The 23,223-nt window shown below is 41.6% G+C and overlaps 1 long non-coding RNA gene across 2 annotated transcripts in view; it reads right to left on the bottom strand.

Moving 5' to 3' along the window:
* Positions 1-5,992: 5,992 nt before the first annotated feature.
* LOC142072891 (uncharacterized) overlaps positions 5,993-23,223 on the bottom strand; it is a 59,125-nt gene continuing 41,894 nt past the window's right edge. For both annotated transcript variants that reach the window (XR_012669499.1, XR_012669498.1), the window contains exons 3-4: positions 16,456-16,526; positions 5,993-6,163 (exon numbers count right to left, since the gene is read on the bottom strand). This is a non-coding gene — a long non-coding RNA (uncharacterized LOC142072891). The remainder of the gene's footprint in view (positions 6,164-16,455; positions 16,527-23,223) is intronic.

The raw sequence follows: 23,223 nt of genomic DNA, 5'->3' as shown, positions 1-23,223 counted from the left end.
TTTCACTTTTATTTGCTTATAACCATTTCAAACTCTTATACTTGAACTTAGAATTCTATCTTCTTTTGTTAATAAACTGATTTTACAATTAATCTAAACCAACAGTGCTGTGTTTGTACTAAAATGAATGTCATCTACAGTTAATGTGGCAAATTGGTGGGTTGTGTCTCCTTGAAGGAGACAATGGATCTTCTTATTCCTTTGAACGTTGCTGGAGATGATTGGACATATCAGAGCACATGCATCTGGCCAAGTTCTAGACTGCAGATTTGTTGGCGTCACCTGCTAACATTAATCAATGTCTGGTACAGACAAAACAAGTGTCCCTCTATAACTGCTGGCAGGCTGTTAGATTCAGAGTAGTTGAATCAGGCTGTACTGCATACAGAACATGAAGTACATGTTGGCTGATGGCTGTGTGTATGTCCCAGGCAGAGAGCCACAAGTAGCAGAAGCATTTTGGGGCACTCAGCGTTAAAATACAAGTGGTGACAACCTCTTACTGGTCTGAATTGCATGTTAAGCATCAAGGAGTAACTTTCAATCAGCGAAGACATGAGCTGTATTCCCATTAGCAACCTAGAAGTGGATGATTCCACATCATACCACTTGCCTTTTGGAAAACTTATTAAAATAAATAAATAAATCCGATTGTAAATAATTGTTTAGACTTGAGGGTAGGGGGGTTTTATGGACCCTATACCTCTCCCCACTGCAGATTTCCTTGTTTAATTGAATTCCACACCTTAAGAACTAGCAATGCGACAGAAAATGTACTGAATGAATTGTCCAGAATTTGAGTAACTGGCATCCCAATAATTGCAACCCCTGTATCTATGGAAGGGAAAGACTCAGTACATACAGATGGTACTGGAGCTTCCCCTCAGTACTCTGTCAACAACATCAGTCAGTTCTAGCAGTGACTTTCATTCTAGGAATGATGGCCGGGGGAACGGCAAGGTGAAAGCGCAACCTTTTGATTCATTCCACCTTTCAGTTACATGACCCGTTTTGACATTTCCCTAATTTTAGAGAATAGCAATGATATTTCTATACAGGCTCTGAAGCTGATCAAAGCCCATTTTACCCTGCATCAGAAATTCACTTCTCTAAGAGAGAAAGTGACATTGGAGTCCCAGAGCAGCTCCAAGAGCACATTTCAAATGTGAACTCATGTCTCGGGAAATTCATCAAGTTCAAATCAATGTGGCCTGCATTTTATAAAGGCAACTGAATTCAGGCATAGGAAACAAATCAATGGCAAGACAACCTTGAAAAATCTGTAGCTGGAACAAACCAGAACATTGCTGGTTGAGTCAAGATCGCTAAGGTAGTAAACTGGAAAATATGTTGAATGGGAGAGTACAGAATTGTGAATTAAAGATTTTACTGGCCCATAGGAAGATTTGTTTGCATTTTTCCCTCTCTGCACAGTCAACAATCTCAAAGACTTCTCCCATGGGATAACATCTTTACGTCCTTTCTGTCCTCTCTGTAAGTCAATCATATTGTATTAAGCTGACATGATTAATTATCCAGGGATCACTTTTCTGGCAAATGGTCTAATTAGACACTTTTGGGCCTCTTATCACAAAGGTTATTTTAAATAATTGAATCAGTTGAGAGTAAGCTTTGTGAGATAAGAGATTATGACTGGCTGGAATAAGCATGAAAGAAAGCTAAATCCTGAATTTGTCACATAAACCTAATTCCAAAGAGGTAATAAATTTGGAAGGTATCACAAGATCAGTGTTCATTTGCCAAAGTCTAAGAAATTTAATCTTACAGACTATTAGGCCTAAAGGGCAGGGAAAGTGAGGTTGGAATACATGAGCTGTTGCAATAGCCTTTGTTCTCTTTTTCCCTTTTTTATTTTTTTTTTGGTGTGCTCTTGAAAAGCAGAGGAAAATCTGCTTCTGGAAACAGTATTTTTTTTTTTTTGTTAAGGCTTCTCAGTTGTTCAATTTGATAACTTCAGATAGTTTGCCAGGAAAGTGGAAGGTAATCCTGGGGGAAAAGCAATGGAGGAATGATCAAGGATGTACAATAACTTCCATTTTAGATAGGGTTAGAGAGGTCTGTTTATTCATCAGCTGGGGAATGCATGGAAACAGAACAAAAGGGGGTGTGAGTAGAATAAGCTTCTTCTGATCACACTAAAAACAAAGCTGGTCTGGTTGGATTGTCACTTAAAATTGTACCAGTCACTTCACCAAGGTGATAATTAGGCAGGGATAATGCCAGATATTGGCATAATGGTTCACCCCAGGATCCAGTGTTTAACGGCTTAAGAAGTCCAGGTGACAAGTCTCTGGAGAGAGCTATGATTCAAGAGCTGGAATCATGAAAGCATATTACACTCCTATAGTTTCACGACTGAAGCATTTCAGTACTGTCACTATCAAAAATGTTCATTCGACTGTGTTTTTACAGTGTAATCATGTCACACAGGAAACCTGCAGTTCCACAGCAGAACAGTGATGACATTAAGACACCACATTCAATTGTACACATCCTCTGAGCTAACCCATTCAACTTCCAAGTTTAACAGGTTTCTCCCATACCCACAGATAAATGCAAAGAAAGGTTGAGTAGAGGTTAAATCAGATTCAATCTGGGAAGGATTTGGCAACTCCAATTAGAAAACAGCCTAGAGGAAGATATTAACTTTTCATTTTGACTCAGACAAAGGGGTATAATTTCCATTGTGGAATGGTTGAAATTTTATTTTTAGTAGCACAAATGCAAAAATCAATGTAAACTTGTAAAATATTAAATCTGCTTAAGGCATAAGCTTTGGGTAACCCATTGAATAAAGGAACTAGCACCATGGAAAGCACAGGCACCTGAGTCCTTTAAATAGAGTCCTGATTACAGTCAATAACAACAACAACAAAAAGAAAAAAAAAGAGAGAAAGAAAATCCAGTACTAGCTGGGAACAGACTCACTCAGTGAATTAGAAATTGGATGCTCAGCCTTTTGCCTTTGAGTCAGTGGTGACCAAAAGTCAGTATCTGATGACTACTCAAATGGCCTCTGTGAAATACACTGATCATCTCAGTCTTGATCCTAGTAGACAAATGGCCAGATCACAAAAATTCATCTAAACATCTAAAAGTGGTCCCTTCTCATCCCCCAGACTCAGAGAGGACATAAACTGGCAAGTTATTTTGATGAGCATAGAAACTGCCATTCTGGATCTGACTTTGGTCTTCAGGGTTATTGATCCAGCATCTTTCACAATTAAAACATTCTTTTTTCTTTAAATTAAAGGCAAACTGGTAGCATACAGAAAAGGGTATTTAAAAACAGGATGTTGCAACAATGAAGTATTTGTTTTCCCAGAGTTCACAGTAATGTAAATTCCCAGATGGTGTCAGTGAAAATCCACTGGTGTAAATCCATGTAGGAGGTGGCTGGGAGAATGTGATCCTCAGAGTGACTTGAAAATTTAATTGTCAAATTAATCTGCCAAGACCTCAATGTACACATTCCCTGAAAGTGATGGGGAGCATCACATTCCAGAGCAATTGTTTGCCTTTCAGATATCAGCCATTGTGGAAGGTTATTTGTGGTTTGCATCTGGCTGCAAAGGATTGTGCTATAGATCAACAAGCGAGTGCTTGGCATTGTGCCACTGCAGTAAAACATTATGGAACAGACAACTCACAGCAGAACTGACTCTACTGATTGTCCTGTCAATGCAGAAATTCTATGCTATTAAAGTAAATACTGATATAATGATAATTAAGAAAATATCTAGGGGATAAAAAAGATTTACCTACCATTTTTCTAATACAAATTTGATTAATTCAATATTGAGTTATAAAAATATAAGACCGAAAGAGTGTTATTTATTAACACAGATTTCTTTATCCTCTCTAGAAAGCAGACCATGCCCCCCCTTTTGACATCACCCTAGAGGTGTCCCTATGCCCTGGGTTATATTATCATTATAACAATGAAACACCTTATTATTCAAAAGAATTATATGCTCAAGAGTGCATTGAAAGCTGGCCCTGAAACTTGAACTTTAGGCCTGATCATGCTTCCCATGATCTCAGTGTGTAGATCTCCCCTTCTTATGTAGAAGGACGATTCAATGGCCTCCACAAAGGGTGGGGAATGGATGGCCTGCAGGTGGAATGCACATTCCTACCCTACCCTGGTAGCCCTTCATTTCCACACAGCCTTCTCATCAGGAAAGACAGGCTACCTTCGTGTATATTTGCATGGCCAGTATTAAGAAGCCCTGCATGAAGTGGGCTGCTAGCTTGCCAGAGAACAGCCAAATTCTGGTTAACCTCTGGTGTGAAGTGAGCAAGATGTTCAGCTTCAGCAAGAGCACAAGAAATAATCATGTCTACAAAGCTGACTGGTGGTATTGGGAAGTGACCTGACAGCAGAACAATGCAGAGAGTGAATCAAGTGGCTGAAGACAGACCACCACAAAGTTAAAGATGCTAATGGCACCACTGGGAACTCCCTGTCTTGCCTCTTTAATTAAGAATTCAACTGGGTACTGGGAACTGTCACTGAGCTCCTCAATGGTACGTGACAATCTGCTGAGCAGGGATGGTACCTTATCACCTCCCAGTCAGTAATCTTCAGAGGAGAGCCAGCTGCCAAACGCAGGGCAAGAAGTGACCCTGGTGCTGCAGCCGGTAAGCAAAGAGACTATGCTGCCAAAGCAGCTACAGCACAGCCTAGGTCCTCACTCTGAAGAGTTGTTTTTGAGGGCCCTGGGCAGCATCTGGCTGTAAAACTGGCATCAAAGCAAGTGCTGGAGCCAAAGCCGGAGCTGTTAAGTTTCTGCTACCATGTTTGTTAATATATGGATCGGAGGGATTTCTGGTTCATGGCCCTATTAAGTTATGAATACAAGCCAGGGTTTTGGTGGGCTTCTGTTCAGGGTGAAACCCATGCCATTCCCCATGTGCACCTCCCCTACCCCAATGCCATGTGGGATTCAATGTGAACACTGCAAAAAGAGGGAAAAAGTTAAAAGCCATTATTGTGAAAGTTTTACAAGTCACTTGCTGATTGTTGTAAGTATGACTTGAGGCTCCACAATTAATAGCCTTATATACCCCCTCCCATCTAATACAGCACACCTTATGAACTGGCCACACCCACACTGTCCTGGACCACCTGTAAACTGAGTCCCAAACAATTAATTGCCTTAGGTATCAGGCTTCTTATTAAAAGAAAACAAACCTGCGTACATGCCCCGTCCCCTGTCTCCCAGAGAGCGTAGGGTTTAATGTGCCAAACCTTTCTAAATTATTCAGTACACATGAACACACATGTACAGGAAAGCTGATAAGACTCTCCTCCTCAGACTGGACATAGCTGATATCATTCGAGGACTCAATATTTTAAATAGGTTGAATTCCACTTCAAGTTATCTGCTGTATGCAGCTTCCCTTGATTTTGAGACCAATAGCTATGTCCTTGTATCTAGACCAAGGTTTGCTGACCCAGGAGCTGTTTGTTATTAATGATCTGTACAAGGGTTGCGATATGCCAGTCTAATTTTTTTGCTTTGGCTCACAGAATTGTTTAGAAGTTGATCAATGCAGGTTAAAAAAGTAACACCTTCCACCTGCTCTGTGTATACACATAGGTGTGGGCATGGGTGGATCTTGCTCATTACTGTTGCCCTCAATCCTGTATGTTTGTTCTAATGGCCATAACATTTTGCAAACTAGGGAAATTTGTTTGCTTGGTGCTCAGCCTAATTGCACAGCAATTGTCTGCTTCCAGCCCTTTCTTCACCTCTTTTGGGTCATTATAATCCACACCTTTAATCACAGATCTACTGCTTCTGATCATATAGACATTGCTAACCTTGGTTACAATAAATGAAAACCCCACAGACTCAAAGCCTCCCCCGGCATTTCTGTTGCAGCCTGTGGTGTTAATAGCAGTGGGAATGAACTTTAACACAAATATTTGTCTCTGCATGTGTGGGCATAAAATAGCCTTTAATCTGTCAATTCATATGATATAGAGCAGAAATAAAATTAAGAGGAAATTAATGGAAAACATGAGACCTTTCTCTTCAAAGGCAGACAAATGAGTCAGATTCAGGTTGATGCTTCCAGACAGGACAAATAAGTGAAATCATGGTTGCTGGCCTCAAAGCCGAGGTCAGGGGGCCTAGAATGAAAGAGAAAACATAGGTGGGGGTACAGGAAAATCAGGGTGAGCAGATCTGTTCACCGAGGTCAGCGACTTACATTGGAAAACAGCTTTAGAAAGCAAGGTGTGATGTGCAAGAATACAGGCCTGATATTAGGGACAATTAATCTCATACATAAGGATGTGCATATCCCTGGCACACCTGTTCAGAGATCTTCTGTGGTGAATTTCAGCCCACAGCAAATACATCTGTTCAAATTTATAACCCTGTGTATAAAAGAAGGGTGGAAGGACCCTGAACTATTATTGCTCTCTAATCCTGCTTAATACCCTCAGAGTCCCATCCTGAGTGATGTTATGTACCCTCATCTCCCAATGAGGTAAGTTCAATTGAGGGTGCTCAGCAAAGCTAGGCTTGTTTTTAGTATCTCTCTGAAGGAAGTTTAATGCTTAATTATGCTACAAGAATTAATTTTGCTATGGCAGGAGTCACAAGCTGCTGATGTTACACATTGTAACAAGCTTTTTTTGTTATGAGCACAGTTCCGACTTGGAAGAAATACTGTATGTTTGGTGGCACAATTTCTTTGAGGTGGTGTTGCAAACAAAAGAGTTTGCTCTTTACTTAATTTTTCTAGTAAGTTAATTATTGGGGCAGAATTGCTCCCTGGAAACCTGGCATTGGTGTTATGGCTGACATTCCTCAAACGGAGTATTGCCTGCATGATATTTGACCACCTTAGTTCAAGGACTGGTAAAAATAAAACAAATTACACAAACCAAATGCCCAGAGTCCACACCATTTATTTCTCCTCCAACTGGAAGCTGACCTGCAAGACCCTGAAATCTGCACTTGGCAGAACCATGACTCAGACTTTAAGCCCAGAAGGGACCATTCTGACCATCTAGTCTGACCTCCTGCACACTGCAGGCCACAGAAGCGAAACCATCCACTCCTGTAAGAGACTCATAACCTCTGGCTGAGTTACTGAAGTCCTCAAATCATAATTTAAAGACTTCAAGTTACAGAGAATCCACCATTTACTCTAGTTCAAACCAGCGAGTAACCCATGCCCCACACTGCAGAGGAAGGCAAAAGAGTCCTAGGGTCTCTTGCTATCTGACCTAGGGGAAAATTGCTCCCTGGCTACAAATATGTTGATCAGTTAGACCCTGAGCATATCCGTGAGACCCACTAGCCAGATATTTGGAAAATAATGCATTGTAGTAACTCAGCCGTCCCCATCTAGTGTCCCATTTTTGGCTGTTGGAGATATTTGCTACTGGCAGTCGTAGATGGGCCACAAGACATTGTAGGCAAGCTTATGAAGCTCAGTCTTGAAACAAATTATGTTCTTTGCCCCCACTGCACCCCTTGGAAGGCCGTTCCAGAATTCACTCCTCTGATGGTTAGAAACCTTCATCTAATTTCAAGCCTAAACTTGTTGGCGGCCAGTTTATATCCATTTGTTCTTGTGCCAGCATTGGCCCTTACATAACATCTTTTCCTCCCAGCTGTTTATCCCTCTGATGTATTTATAGAGCAACAGTGTCTTCTCTTAGCCTCCATTTGGTTAAGCTAAACAAGTCAAGCTCCTAAAATTTCCTCTCATACAGTAGGTTTACCATTCTAATCCTAATAGCCTTTATCTGTATCTGCTCCAGTTTGAATTCATCTTAAACCTAGACCAGAATTGCACACAGTATTTCAGATGCCATCTCACCAGTACCTTGTATAATGGTAATAAATGTTAATGCCTATCTCTGCTGGAAATACCTCATCTGATGTATCCTAGGACTGCATAGTTTTTTTTCCCTACAGTCACATCACATTGGTGGTTCATAGTCATCCCATGGTAGACCAATACACCCAGGTCTTTTTCCTCCTCTGTTGCTTCCAACTGATATTGAGTAAAACAAGAATTTTTGCTGTACACTGGGGCCATAAGTGCACGAGCTTGCACTCTACTCTATTACATTTCATCCTATTCTATCCAGCTTTCAAGGTCATCCAAATCTTCTTGTATGATATTCCAGTCCTCGTCTGTATTGGAAGTACCTCTCAACTTTGTGTCCTCCACAAATTGTTTCAGCACACTCCCATTTTTCTGTGGGAAGGTCATTTAGTTTTATTTAACACTTTCCTGGTTCCAAGACCAATCCCTGAGGGACCTCGTTAGTAACCTCCCTCCAACCTGACACTTCACCCTTCAGTATGAACTGTTTTAGTCTCCCCTCTAACCAGTTCCTTACCTGCCCTTCAATTCTCATCATAATCCACTTCTCCAATTTAATAATTTCCCAAGTGGAACTGTATCAAATGCCCTACTGAAATTCAGGTAGGTTAAATCTACTGCATTTCCTTTAAAAAAAAAAAAACAGGGTTTTTTGTGTGTGGTTTTTTTGCTGTTGTTTTTGACATGAGATCAGGTTGGGGGAGGGAGGATAGCTCAGTGGTTTGAGCATTGGCCTACTAAACCCAGGGTTATGAGTTCAATCCTTAAGCAGGCCATTTAGGGATCTGAGGCAAAAATTGGGGATTGGTTCCCCTTTGAGCAGGGAGTTGGACTAGATGACCTCCTGAGGTCCCTTCTAACCCTGATATTCTATACTCTGGCAAACCTTTTGTAAACCATGTTGTATTTTATCCCAATTTCCATTTACCTCTATGTCCTTAATTATTTTCTCTTTCAAAATTTGTTCCAAGACCTTTCATACAATTGAGGTTAAACTAACAGGCCTGTGGTTTCCTTGATCACTACCCCACCTTCTTAAAAATAGGTCCTATATTAGCAGTTTTCTAGTCAAAGTACAACACCAAATTTTAGTTTCATTAAAAATCCTGGCTATTTGGCTTGCAATTTTTTGTGCCAGTTCCTATAATATTCTTGGATAAAGGTTATCTAGGCCCCCAGATTTGGCCCCATTAAACTGTTTGTGTTTTACTTCCATCTTGGATATGGTAATTTCTACTTTCATAACCTCACTTCCATTAGCCACCCTGCCACCACCCCTTAGCTCAGCTCCTTATTACTCTTATTAAAAACTAAACAAGTACTTTGCTTCAGGTGTTGGGTCATACCTAGATTAACTTTAATTTCCACTGCATCTTCAGTGCTTAGAGGTCCCACTTTTTTCCTTTTCTTTTTAGTTATATGGCTAAAGAACTTTTTACTATGGGTTTTAATTTCCTTTGCAAGGTCCAACTTTGCTTGGCTTTTTCAGTTCTCACTTTTCCCCTACAATTACTGACCTCCAAGAGATAGCTTGCTTTGCTGGCATTGAGAGTAGGAGAGAGTTTCCAAGGAGAGGAATTCTGAACTGGAATCCCTGTGAACTGAGATGGAACAAAGAGCAGGAGGTGCTTGTAGAAATCAAATCTGCCCAAGAAGCACTAGAACTGCCCAGAAGGAACTTCAACAAGATGTGAAGAAGAACCTAAAACAGGATGTAGTGGCTTCTCAGAAGGAACTAAAACAGATAGAAATAGGAGTTGGATTGACATTTAGGGTGTCAAAACCAATTTTGGTGGGGTTCCCCCCACACCTCTTCCCCTCAGTCTCACCACTCAGGTTCCTTTATTTGGCATACAGCACATACCACACACCATACTTCTTCCTTTATATACAATGTTCACTTTAGATTGGATTACACATTTTGGGATTGGCTTGGATATTTTGCAGGAACCAATCCCTGTACATGGATTGTGTGGACAGCAGGCTGTACAACTTACTCTTTACCTTAGCTTTACATTTCTGACTAAACTAGTTCATTGTCAATGGTTCCCCAGGTGTTCCCCCTTATCTTAGCTAATACAGACATTCTGTCTTCAGACTGATGATCCATTTACCTTCCTAATCCTGTCTCCCAAAATATAAGGCATGAGCCATGTCCAATTACTTGTGTCAAGATATGCTTACAGCCATAACACTGATTTCCCCTCCAATGGGAAATTGGACCTGAAAGGCACAAAAATCCACTGCCACTTAGGGTAGGGTGACAGTATGGTAGATAGACATTTATTATTTTTCCATTTCATGTGTGTTAAGGTACATTAAAAGGTACAAAATAAGAAGAGCGACAGAGGCTATATGTAAAACACAGCCAGCATAAAATACAATCATGAATATTTTTGGAACAAACAGATCCTTGAGTATACTTCACTCCATTAACGTAGATTGGGAAATGCTCCTGAGACAGTGAAGAAAATGTGTGTGTGTGTGGGGGGAATCACTAATGTTTTCTTCTCTGTCCCAATGCATTTATTTATAGTAACCTCCATAGCCTGACATTCCAGAAGCACACTAATAATGTATTAGTCCTTTGTGATGGAGAAGCACTCTCATGACACTGAATTCCCAGATCAGAACTAATCAGGGTACTTGATACATCTTTAAAAAAACAACAACACTGCCTTTGTTTTTTTATCCAAAGACAGTACAGAATTCATGCAAATATAATCAAACTAGATGATGGGACTAATCTCAGAGAAGTGCACAGGGATTTTCCCACTATCATCACTTGTTACCCTCTCTGTGCTGTGAGTTGGACAGTTACCTAAATGGCCATTCCATTATGGAAGAGTCCTGAGGAATTTTACAGAAAATAGTACTTTTTTCCTATAGAATTTTTAGTGATCTATAGAATTTGATAGCAGTCATTCACTGTTCAATTCCATAGACTTTTAAGTGCAACTTTCATGGAGACCTGATTGCTTCATCTTTAATACATTCTATCAATTTTTTCCATGAGTGTTTCTGAACATTTACCTTCACTGGTGATGCACAGCCCAATGAAGCAATTTGTGAAGAAATTACATTTAAGTGTAGCAATTTGTACTGAGATTATATTTATTTTCTGACTGTATGTTTGTTTGTCTCGAGGTGCCCAGTATTTGACCTCCAGCAAATAGTTCTGCTTTGTCATTAGGTCATTACATGCAAATTCATCTGGACAAGCAAGATTGCACTTTATCTGAACATAGACAAAGAGGCTGAGCCTTCTCTCTGCCTAGCTGTAGTTGATATTCAGGAGTGGTAGCAGGACTCCTAAACCTTGTTAGAGAAAGAGGCAAGCTCAGATAAGAACTTAGATGTGAATTATGGATCTCTCCCTCAGCGTATTAAAGTGATGTCTGTTCTTGTTTGGCAACTGATGCTATTGTGTTGCTATCTGACAGGAATTTTTTTTGAGTGGTGAATGAGCAGTCAGATAGATCACAGTTTATCGTTTTGTATGGACATTGGCCATTAGTCAAAGTCAACCAACATATCCACCAAAACCCCACCCTCGTACAGGATTAAATAGAATTATTGATACAGTGTTTACAAGCAGAAAGAGAGAGTTATTTTTAAGGCATTGTCCCAGACTTTATCTAGACTGCTGTAGTAATATTTTTATATCAAAACAATTCTTAAAGTATTTTCCATGTTTTCCAATTAGGCAAACATTCCCAGTTATTATTGTAATACTTCAGCAATATAAGTTAAGAGTTAAATACAGGGCCAGCATTATGTACAGGCCACATAAGCAGATGTTTAAGATGCTAAATTTTATGGGGATGTCTGAGCACCTCCTGCCTAGGTGCTTCTGCACCAATGTAGCTCTTGCAATTAAATGTCCTGTTTTGTCTGCCCTTTTAATGATGCACCTCCTCTCACATGCACTCCAACAGAGCAGCCAGGTGGGTCCTTCCATCTTCCATTAACTGACCTAACCCTTATCAGACCTGAAGATTCTAATATATGAATACTGAATAGGAACAATTGCTTTGTTTCCTGAACTAAAGGCAAGAGAAACAACATTTAAAATGTAAGCATAAGGGACTTGATGTGAGGGAAATGCTTTTGTGTTAGCAGTACCTTTTTTGCAGTGGCTTTGGGCCGGATTGTATCATTCTATGGTACACAGTGAACCGAAGGCAAGGAAAACCTGGTGAGCTTCCTCTTAACTCCTCTTTCTGTGAGCGAGAGTGTGAGAGCCCAATAATGTCTGTGAAGGGGAAGGGGGTGAAGATTCCCCCTCAACCCTGTAGGAAAAGCAGAAGGGTACCATTGAAGCCCTATAGTTCTTTTAGAATCCACTGGAGATTAGCAGCATCACAAGGCAGCCTTGTGGCTCCACACCAGCTCTAGGGCCCACTGTAGCTGTTCCCTGGTAACATGGCTCCAATGGAGCTGTGATGCAAGGTTGTCTTATGCTGGAAACTGACCCTCATGGGCAGAGTGGAAGGGCAGCTGTATCACCATTTTACCTGCCTTCCTGTTATGTGCCATGGTACTCCAATGGGGCATGATGCCATGGACCTGACTAACCCATCCCTCCCCTGGCCTCCCAAGCAGGAGGGGCTGTGTGTTTGTGGAATGGCTTCTTCACCACTGGCTCTGTGGATGATGATTCTACCCCACTAGCCAGCAGAAAGTGGCTACCAGATTGCATCAAAATGGTGAGAATTTTTGTGAAAAACTAGGTCACAAATTATTTTTTGACCAGCTCTAGTGACTATGCCCTGCCCCATCCTCACACAGGAGGATGGGCAGCACATTGTGGAGCAAAAAGAAGGATCCCTCCCCCACTTCTGAGTCTCTGCTGTTCTAACTTCTCTCCACCCAGGGTATTACCACAATGAGCACTAGTGCCGCTGTGTTGTGCTACTTGAAATGACAAGATCTTCCTGTTCTCATGTTGTTTGTTCTGTCTGCACTACCATGAACAACCTCCAACAGCATACTTACCTCGTGAACACATCACAGATGTGACTTTTAACCAGTCCAGATATTTCATAAATCTATGTTTGGGTTATTGAGGACAGGGTTAAGGTTTCAGCTGAACTGTGGCATACATGTATGTACTTACTGTATTGTCTTTTCTCATGTGTTGGAGCTGGAAGGAAATTAGGGATGGAGATGAAGAATCTGGAAGTGGTGGTGATATGTGGTGGCTAAGGCAGGATAAGCATGAGTACTGTAATGTTTAAGGTTTTTATGTTTGGTGGGGGGCATTTTGCCAATTAGCATCCATCAAGTATTTTAAATGTTTTTTTAAAGCAATGTATTCAGAGAGGACTGGTGGTACCACCTATTATTAAGGTTGCCACACACTTCCCATTATAATATACATTTTTGATCGCAGATAAACTTTGCCAAACTTAAATTTTTGGGACTGAAATTTTCCACGCTGTGTGTTTGCCTCAGGCTGAATTTCTCTTGGAAAATTTCTGCCAAAATGGTTTAGTCATTTCCCAAAATGAGACTAAGGGAAAATCACATTTTTTTAAGAACTCATGTTAAAAAAATTACGGAACCTTTTCTTTGAGAAGCTGTAGTGCCCCTAATGTTTCAGAGCAGGGACTTGAAATTTGGTAGGGTAGTGGGGATGGCCTTTGTGTCAGAGATGTGCCTTTCATGGAGCAAGACCTGGGGGGTGCAGTGAGGAGGAATTAAGGTTGTACAATCTTAATTCTACTCCCTTGTGTATATAGATTAAGATACAATTTTAATTACATCACATATTTTTCACAGGAGCCCTGCTATCATTTCAATTCTTCTGGTATCTGAAAAGTTGTAATTCATAAGTCAAGATGTATCTGTACTTACAGTTCTTAAGCAGCCTATCAAAATGCTCTAAGAACTTTAAAGGTGCTGTTTATGAATTCTTAAATTGCCTGAATCCTCTCACCTCATAGCCTGAGGCTGTAAAATGAAAGCAGACAGACGGTTCTCATTCCATTTTCAGTCTTGTTACAGCTCAGGTACAATAATGAAGTAGTCAGTAATTTTCTTTGAAGAATGTATTTTTTTATCTTGACTAGACAGATTAAGGATATTTAATTTAGGTATATAAAAAAAATCCTATACACCAGAATTTGGCATTTAGTGGTGCTAAATGTCTCTGTGTGTCTAGGAAGAGAATGAAAGTGGGATTTCTTGGAGCAAAGCACTCAGAAACATAAGGAGTTGCCATATTAGAGCAGACCAGTGGTCCATCTTGTCTGGTAGTATGCTGATAGCATTGCTCTATACCTGATGATAAAGGCAATATCTTATAATTTTTGCACTAGTTCTTGCTTATTTATGATGCCTCACATGGGAGGGGGCATGGAAGGAAGATTTTTTTCCTTGATCCCAGTGGGTAGTTATTTTATATACTGAAGAATTCAGTTAAATTTTGATCAATATCAATTTAGACTAGCTCATCTTCGGCCCAATCTCCTCACCCATGGGCGGGGGGAACCCTAATGGGAGGCAGGCAGAGAAGGGCAAAAGTTCTTTAGTTTCACCTCATAGTTTTCTTATAGATCATGCTGTCTGAGGCAGGAGAGAAGTGGAGTGTGGGTTTACCTCCCACTTCCCCACATAACAAGTTATGTATTCCGTCCCTAGAGACCTAGGCCCTCACATAAACTACAAGGTCCATTTCTTGGTACCTCAAATACCTCCATATTGGTTCTAGGGAACCTCCAAGTGCTAGAAACCTCCCACTCTGTCCAGGGACATTCAACTACCTTTCTCACAGAGATCTCCTCATGGATGTCCTGCTGCTTCCTCAGTCTAAGCACACCTACAATAAAACTTTTCTTTCCTGATAGACTTTCCCACTCCACTATCCTCCCTGTCTCTAAAGCTTATGACCTTCAGATCATTTTCAAATTCCACCCTTCACATCTAGGCGTTTGTCAAACCCTGTCACTTCTACCACAATAATGTTTCAGACACCACTCTTTCCAGCCTGTTCGTATATTTTGCCATTACTCTTCTGTACTGTAACTTACTCCTCTCTCCCTCTTACGTCTCATCTCTGCCTGTTCCAGCTCATTCAGCAGCCAATGGCTTTTTGTCTATACTGTGGTGTAGCTATGCCAGTGCAAAAAATACTATCTAGATTCTCTATAACGATGTCACTTACCCAGTTTTGAAATCAAATTCATTTGCAATGGTGTAAGTAACTTTTTGCACCATTGCAGCTTCAAGTGCTTACTCCTTGTTCTTTACTTCAAGGCCTTGCAAATTGCCAGCCCTTGCCTACTTCTGGACTTCTAGTACGCTTCCTCTCATGCACAATGCTCTGACAGCTCTTTCAATTTCTTGGAACCCTTATACTCTAACTTTTGCTCTCCATTCTTTTTCCATGCCATTCCCCATGTCTGGAAAAACCCCTGCACCTTCCCCGCAAGTCTTCAGAACAGGGATTGTTTCTTCCTGTGTATTTATTTGTAGTACCCAGCACACTGATATACTAGTCATTATCTGGACTTGTGGGTGCTACTATAGATACATTAGTAGAGTTTAGTGTATTTTTTTCCCCAACACCAGTTCTCAAGCTTTTGTTTCAGGCTTATGGCAATAGGTTTTATTGGTTTAAAAGGACTAGCTTTGTGAGACCAGATCTGCCTTTGGCACAGGCTCTATATGCTCCATGGTGCTACAAGTCATTGCAACAATATGACAAACTTTCCAATGGAAATGATAACTCATGGTGTGATCTCACAACAGGTATGAAATTGCACCAGTATAGTATACATGGCCCAGTCAATACCAATCATAGAAGATCAGGGTTGGAAGGGACCTCAGGAGGTCATCTAGTCCAACCCCCTGCTCAAAGCAGGACCAATCCCCAATTTTTGCCCCAGATCCCTCAAGGATTGAACTCACAACCCTGGGTTTAGCAGGCCAATGTTCAAACTACTGAGCTATCCCTATGTAGTATTACAACCATATATGAAATATTGGCAACTTTCCAAGATGAAAATAACCATATAAATCAAATGACATTTTCAGCACGTTAGTGTTTTGTCATTTAGTTATACTACCTCCCATTATTTATCTTGTGTAAAGCAATACACAGCCTCGGAAGACTTGCTAAGTGGCCTCCAAGGTAGAATAACTGATCAAAGCAACAGAAAAAAATATAACAGTAACCTCCATGGACTGCTTCCTCCTTTTCCTAAATTCACAAGGGTCTACCCTTAACTGAAGTAAACAAAACAACAACAAAAACCCAGCCAGACAAAAAACCCACCAGACCAGGTATTTATCTTTTTTAGCTTACAAAGATCAATGACATGTGTGCTCCATTCTAAAAGAAAAACATTAGGACATAATTCCATGATCAAAAGAGCAAACACAAACAAAAGGAGAAATGGCATAAGAAAGGAAGAAGAGAAAATACAAACAATAGAGCAAAGGTAAGTGAGGTACTGTGGCTGTATTTCATTTTTAGTTCATTGGATTTCTCTCTCTAGTCTACACATTGACAACAGCTTGTGATCCAGAACAAATTATATTTCACAAAGACTATTTTTCATCACCTACCATATCAATGGAGTCTGTATGACACCCACAAGGAGCATATTTCAAGTTGAAAATCACAATGATGAGAGAATCTGTGGGAGAATGTTTACACATAATATTAACTGAATGGATCAAGGCATTCAACACAACTCTTCCTAACATGGCCAGGGCATTTTATGTTCACAATTGCTGGTAACTGTATTTCTTATTTGTTTGATTGGCATAAATGGTATTGGATCATTCCCCCCACCACTCCTCAACATTTCTGAGTTCATGTTGCTGATCAAGCCAGGCTGAAAGCAATAGCTTTTTAACGTTCATCATTGCAATCCTAAGCTTATTGCATAAAATATTTAAAAGGTGAACCAAAAATTTTCCTAAAGCCTTAAAGGTTGGAGGCCCTACCATGCATTCCTTTCCCCAAAATCTCCTCCAACCTTAACTCAGTCTAAAATATTAACATACACATCCTAACATGTAATTTTCAAATGTCTCCCACTTTTAGGATGAAAATGGAGACTAATGGCTTACTCCAGCCATGCCTCAAATCAATGCAGAAGATGTCTTTCTAAAAAAAAAGTGTAGTTCAACAACAAGTTACTGGGTTTGATAATGTTCATGTACTTAATTAAAGGGGGGGAAAATGAGCAAAGGGAAATTCTTTTAAGTTTAAACATAAACAATCTTCCACAAGTGACAGTGACTTTCTCGGTGTCTACATCAGCCTAAGAAGAATCTCTCCATGGGGTCAGTTGTGGTCCAATTTAAATTGATTTGACTGGAAATAAAGCCCTAAAGGAAGAGAAGAATGTTCACTACTGTGCACATAGTTAGTCTGTGAAGTTTACAAAAAATGATTTCCCTCTCATGGATCTCTCTCTATTCTATTCAATATATTGTGCTCCAGAGAACTGCCACATTTTTGTGGGCTTTCTAAAACTTGTTCAAAGGAACTTTTAGACACAGTTAGCTTGCTCAATTCCAGTCTCTGTTTGAGGACTCAGTGTTCTCTTTTGGGGAACTGTTGTTGTCTTGTGGGAAGTAAATCCAGGTACACAATAAGTCAAAATGATTTCCTATGTGTTTCTAGGAGCACCAATCACCTGGAACCTATAACAGGACAGGCAATTCTTGATTTAGTCTTAAGTAGTGCACACGATACATCTATATTAAATGCACCTCCAAAAATGCACATGATAATGGGTAAGCACGCAAAAGTCAGAAAACAGTAGTGAAGGTTATATGCGTCATATTACTCCTTTTGGTTTTACTTTCACAGTTTTACTTAGAAAATTGGATTTTGGTGCAGGAACTGACTTTTTGTTATGTGTGTACAACACCACCTAGCTCAACCTGATCCCTGACTGGGACATTTAGGAACTAGCACAATAAAAATAGAAATAAATAAATACAGTCTTTATTTCTCAGATACTGCAATGTCCAAGTTTGTAAAGTCATGCAAAGTCACATGTAATATTTTGTGTAGCATTGTAATTGTTACAAGGTGCAGTATCTTTATTAAGTTTCAGAAGAGCAGAGTACCTGCATTTTCCACTGACATGAGCGGGGGCTGCAGCTGGGGAGCTCGTATTCTTTGAAAATCCCGACTGTGCACCGTGTCATGACTGCACCAACAGTACAAAGTGATCCTAAAACCAGTGGTGAGCTGGAGCCGGTTCGCACCGGTTCGCTAGAACTGGTTGTTAAATTTAGAAGCCCTTTTAGAACCGGTTGTCCTGCGAGGGAGAACTGGTTCTAAAAGGGCTTCTGAATTTAACCACCGGCCAAAAGTGGGTCGACTCCGTGGGTGCACTGGGGCTGGAGCACCCACGGGGAAAATTTGGTGGATGCAGAGCACCCACCGGCAGCTCTCCACCCCCAGCCTGGCCCCAGCTCACCTCCGCTCCATCTCCTCCTCCTCCCCTGAACACGTCGCCCCACTCTGCTTCTCCACCCCCCCCTCCCCCCAGCTTCCCGCAAATCAGCTGTTCATGCGGAAAGCCTGGGAGGGCTGAGAAGCAAGCGGCTGCTTTGCACTCAGGCCCAGGGAGGCGGAGAGGAGGTAGGCTGGGTCTTGGGGGGGCGTGAGGAGGGCCGTCTGGGCCGCAGCAGGTAACCTGGGGGGGGGGGGGCGCAGGGGAATCGCTCCCCGCCCAGCTCATCTCCGCCTCCCTGGGCCTGAGCGCGAAGCTGCCACTGTGTCTCATCCCTCCCCAGCTTCCTGCGTGAACAGCTGATTCATGGAAACCGGGGGAGGGGGCAAAGAAGCAGAGCAGGGCAGTGCTTTCAGGGGAGGAGGCAGAGGCGGAGCGGAGGTGAGCTGGGGCCGGGTGCGGTGTGGGGCAGGAAGCTGCTGGTGAGTGCTCTGCACCCACCAAATTTTCCCCATGGGGGCTCCAGCCCCTGAGCACCCAGGAAAAGTTGGCGCCTGAGGTGCCACTTTTGATGGGATCAGTAGGGGGAGCGGCAGCTCGCCCTGCTCCCCCCCAGCTATGCTCCCCCCGCCCCTAGGAGCCAGAGGGACCTGCCGGATGCTTCCTGGGAGCTGCCCCAGGTAAGCACCGCCAGGACTCCCCACCTCACTCTGGCAGGTCCCTCTGGCTCTTAGGGGCAGGGTGGGCACCTACGACAGTGGCCCACGAGACCCTTCTGCCCAGTTCCGGGGACAGTCAGGGACCAGGGGTGGGGGTAGATGGGGCAGTGGTCGGGGGGGGGATCAAGGAATGCGGGGGGTTGGATGGGGCAGGAGTCCCGGGGTGGGCCACATGGGGTGAGGAGGGAACCGGTTGTTAAGATTTTGGCAGCTCATCACTGCCTAAAACCCCTTGGACCTGGCGCATGGAGCATCTTCCTTTGCGTAGGTACATTACAGTGACTCCTAAAGTCACACAGCACTAGTTACAGCAGCTTTTAGGTTTCAGCTTCCACTTCTGTGACACATGTTCATGGCCAACATAGAATGTAAATTACAATGTTTGCTTGGGATGACTTCTAGAAAGACAAAATTAATAATTCCCATCTAAAAACAATACAAAACATCTCATCCTTCCCCCTCCCCCAGACTATGGTTAGTATAAAAGCTTAAACATTTGCAGTCATTTTCTTAATCAGCCAGCCCTTCAGTAAGACAGATGCTTCTGTTTATGTCAGTCTATTATCAAGTCCTTCGGTATTTGAATAATTCTTATGCCCATCCTGGAACATCATTAACATAAATTTCATCTATATTATTCTATGTTCCATGATAAATAGTACAGAGTATTTTTGTTTGGTTGGTTAGCTTATTCCCTCTTGGCCTCAATACCCCCAGAATCTTAGGCAGTGTGTGTGACTTCTCTCTGACAACAGTGGCTGAAAATTAGGAATAATTTGACCAACATCCATCTGAAAAAAATAAAGATAAATAAGGAAGAACTAATTCCAAAATCTTGAGACTCTTATAGGAAATCCATTCCCATAAATGGCTTTTGTATAACAAATGCCATAAATTCCTCAGGGCTTTCTACAGACATCAAATAAATTGAACGTAAACTAGATTACCATTCCTCAGAACATTTTGAGCTAGAATGTGTCTGTCGGTAACTGAAGGTGCTTGCCAGCCATGTAATCTTCTCCTCGCTTCTTATCCATTCAGGTTTTCTTATTAAACCATTGCAGACAGATGCCCCAGAAAGATGTGGGAGGGACCTAACTAAATCCAAGTGACCGATAATTAAAAAAAGGTGTATTGGACTGACTAGGAAGGAAATAGAAAAGCATAATTTGTCAACATTCAGCCAGCCATTTCTGAAAATTTTAGGTCTAACTTTTGAATTCACCTATCTGCTGTTAGGTGTCACCATGATTTACCAATACTGTTCCAATCCTTTTCCTTAAAGATGTAGTAGGCCTGATGTTGTTCAGTCCCATACAGGTCCTATGGGACTTATTTCTCTTTAATACATATACAGTGATGACTGTGTAAATACAGTTATATAATTAATTACACAGATTCTCACTCTCACAGTCTGATCTGTAAATTTGGGGCCACATTACTACTATCCTATCTATTTGCACAGTGATAGCTCTCGGGATCCCCAGTCATTGATCGTGGCCCCATTGTGATAGGTACAAACACACCAAAGAAAAACAGCTGTTGTCCCAAGGAACTTACATTTAAGGAAATATTAATGATTAGTTATTATTATTAATACAAAGAAATTCTGGGGATTTCCAGGATGGACTTGTTTTTTTTCTTCTCTCTTTTTGCTCACCAGATTGGACACCATTCATTAAAGTAAAGAAGGCATAGAACACGTAACTGATAAACTTGAGGGGAGCATTGATGGAATGTTGTTCTGTCTTATCTATTTCTAGGTTTCCATACTGAAGCTAGAATCAAGAGTCTCACGTTATTGTGGTTACCAGAGTTAGAAAATGTTGACCTGTAATTTTTTAATGGGAATTTTTTTCTCTCTGCTTCTTTCTCAGAGCTTCTCTGACTGTAAGCAGAGTGTTAACTAAATATCACATACATTCAAAATGAACTTTCAAATTCGCCATGTCTGAATGAGTTTAGAATTAGACAAAATGATTACCTTGCTCCAGTGTGAACTCAAACACCCTTCTTATTAGGATCTGTTTTGTTGCTTTACCTTTGAAAACCTCAACCCACATTTAGTAGGAAACTAATTTTTTGCTTTTCTCTCAGAAGTGGTTAATTAAGAAAAGGAACACAAATGACACTAGGACTAAAGTCTCTTTTTCTTCGTATAGATTCTTTTTAACAAGAAAAGCTAAATAAAGTATCATGAATGGAACAGCAAGTTCTGAGGCCTCAGAATACACTCAGCAACCGCAGACCCAGGCTTACAGCTTTGATGCTCGTACACAGAACATTGCACAGTAGAAAGCATTAACCAAATTTCCTTTTAGAATATTTCTGCAAGTTCTACAGATCTTTTCTTTTCTATTTTATATAAGTTCTTATATCTATTCGGTATGGGTTCTTACACAAACAGCATGCAGCTTCCCAAACAAGCCAAATCAATATTTCCCCCCCACACAAACAAATTATTGAATCACGGACTGCGACTCATTAATTTAGCCACCGGCAACGCTTAGCTCAGGTTGAACCTGAAAGCCTGCAAGATAGACTGCCCGGGGTGACTTGTTCCACTATTAACAGAGAGAACAGAAAGAATTACTTATCACGCACTGTCCTGATAGGGGTTATATATTATTGTCAACAAATACAAAAAGGTGTGTTTCTGGTGTGCACCACTGAGCAGAATCTGCCAGATTTTGCTCCGCATCCAGCAATGAGCTCCAGGCACACAGACTATGGTCCTGCTGCACAGTCCCCTTCCACGACAATGGAACTCCATGAGCACATAGCTCACTGCAGGACAGGGGGCTTGGAATTATTTTAAATAAGCCTATAGTCTAATCAATATGATAACTGTACCAGTTCATTCCTTTGCAGATGTCTAAGATACTGAACTCAAGTCATAACACTGTGTAATATTATATCTTTATATTTCAGTGATTCCTGTATATGCAGCATTCAAAGTGCTTTGGGATCCTGGAGATTAAAAGGCACTATCAAATATAAAGGCGTTATTCATTGTTATGTGACTCACCATCTTAAATGAAAAGAAAATGTCATCAATGTTTATAATGGTATTTCATAGGAATTGCCTAAAGTATTTAATATAATTTAGAATGTAGAACTGGTTGGTAGCCAGAAGATTTGGCAAGGAAAAGCTACAACTCACAATATGGTAAACAGATTAAAAAACCCTCACAATGATATCGTATTTAATTAGCTTCACCTGTGATGATGAAGAAAAAAAATATCCTATCAATTCCTGAGCACTTTTTAATTACCGGGGAGGGGGGAATAAAACAAACTCATTCAGCTTTTCAGACGATGACAGGGAACCTGACAGGCAAATTAACATGCAATTATCCAGCAAGTTGAGAATGTTGCTGAGCATTTACAGAAGGTTTTCTAACTTGACTCAAATGCCAGGTTAATTTTTTTTAGAGTGTCCATTTTTCAGCTACAGATCCTTGGAGTGAAAAACAAGATGGCCAGCATCTCACATCCAAGGATTAAATAATGGAGGCTGGGGCGACCACACCTCTCGCTCCTAGGGGAACCAGGTGTTCGGTTTTTGACCAGAACATCTGGATGAAAAGGGATCCTGACAGCTCTAGTTAGCACTGCAGACTGGGCAGTTGACTGTCCGGTTGGTGGCTCCACGCAGCGGGGCTGGCAGGCTCCCTACTAGCCTCCGCACAGCTCCCGGGAAGCATGTCTGGCTCCTAGGCTAAGGGATGGCCGTGGGAGTGTCCGTGTGCTGCCCCGTGCCCCCACCGCAGCTCCCATTGGCCAGGGCAGGGCAGAGGACAAATTAGTGCGACTCACGACTACTCAGCAGGCGGCAGTTGAGGGGTTATGGCGTGCACCTCGCCTGCTGCTGCCAGCCCTCTTCTCCTCTCGCTCCTCCTGTGGCTGGGCTCAAGCTGCAGTGCATGCTCCTGTGGCGACCCCGGATCTGTTGCCCCATCGCCGACACCCAGGAGTCTGAGATATGTATCCCCGTCTCTGAGTGCTGGGAATGGGGCTGCTGGAGGGGAGAGGAGGAGAATGAGATGAACCCAGTGCCCCCCCCGCCCATCTCTTCCCCTCCAGCCCACCCTCCTCCCTTCCCAGCTGGGTGATTTAGGCAGCCCCTGGAAGAGTGGAGTCCTTCCGGGCAGCATCATAATCAGAGAGAGAAAATAAAACCAGACAATAAAACT

The sequence above is a fragment of the Caretta caretta genome, chromosome 7 (genome assembly GCF_965140235.1).
Source record: "Caretta caretta isolate rCarCar2 chromosome 7, rCarCar1.hap1, whole genome shotgun sequence".
Lineage (NCBI taxonomy): Eukaryota > Metazoa > Chordata > Testudines > Cheloniidae > Caretta > Caretta caretta.
This window is presented reverse-complemented; position numbering and strand designations above follow the sequence as displayed.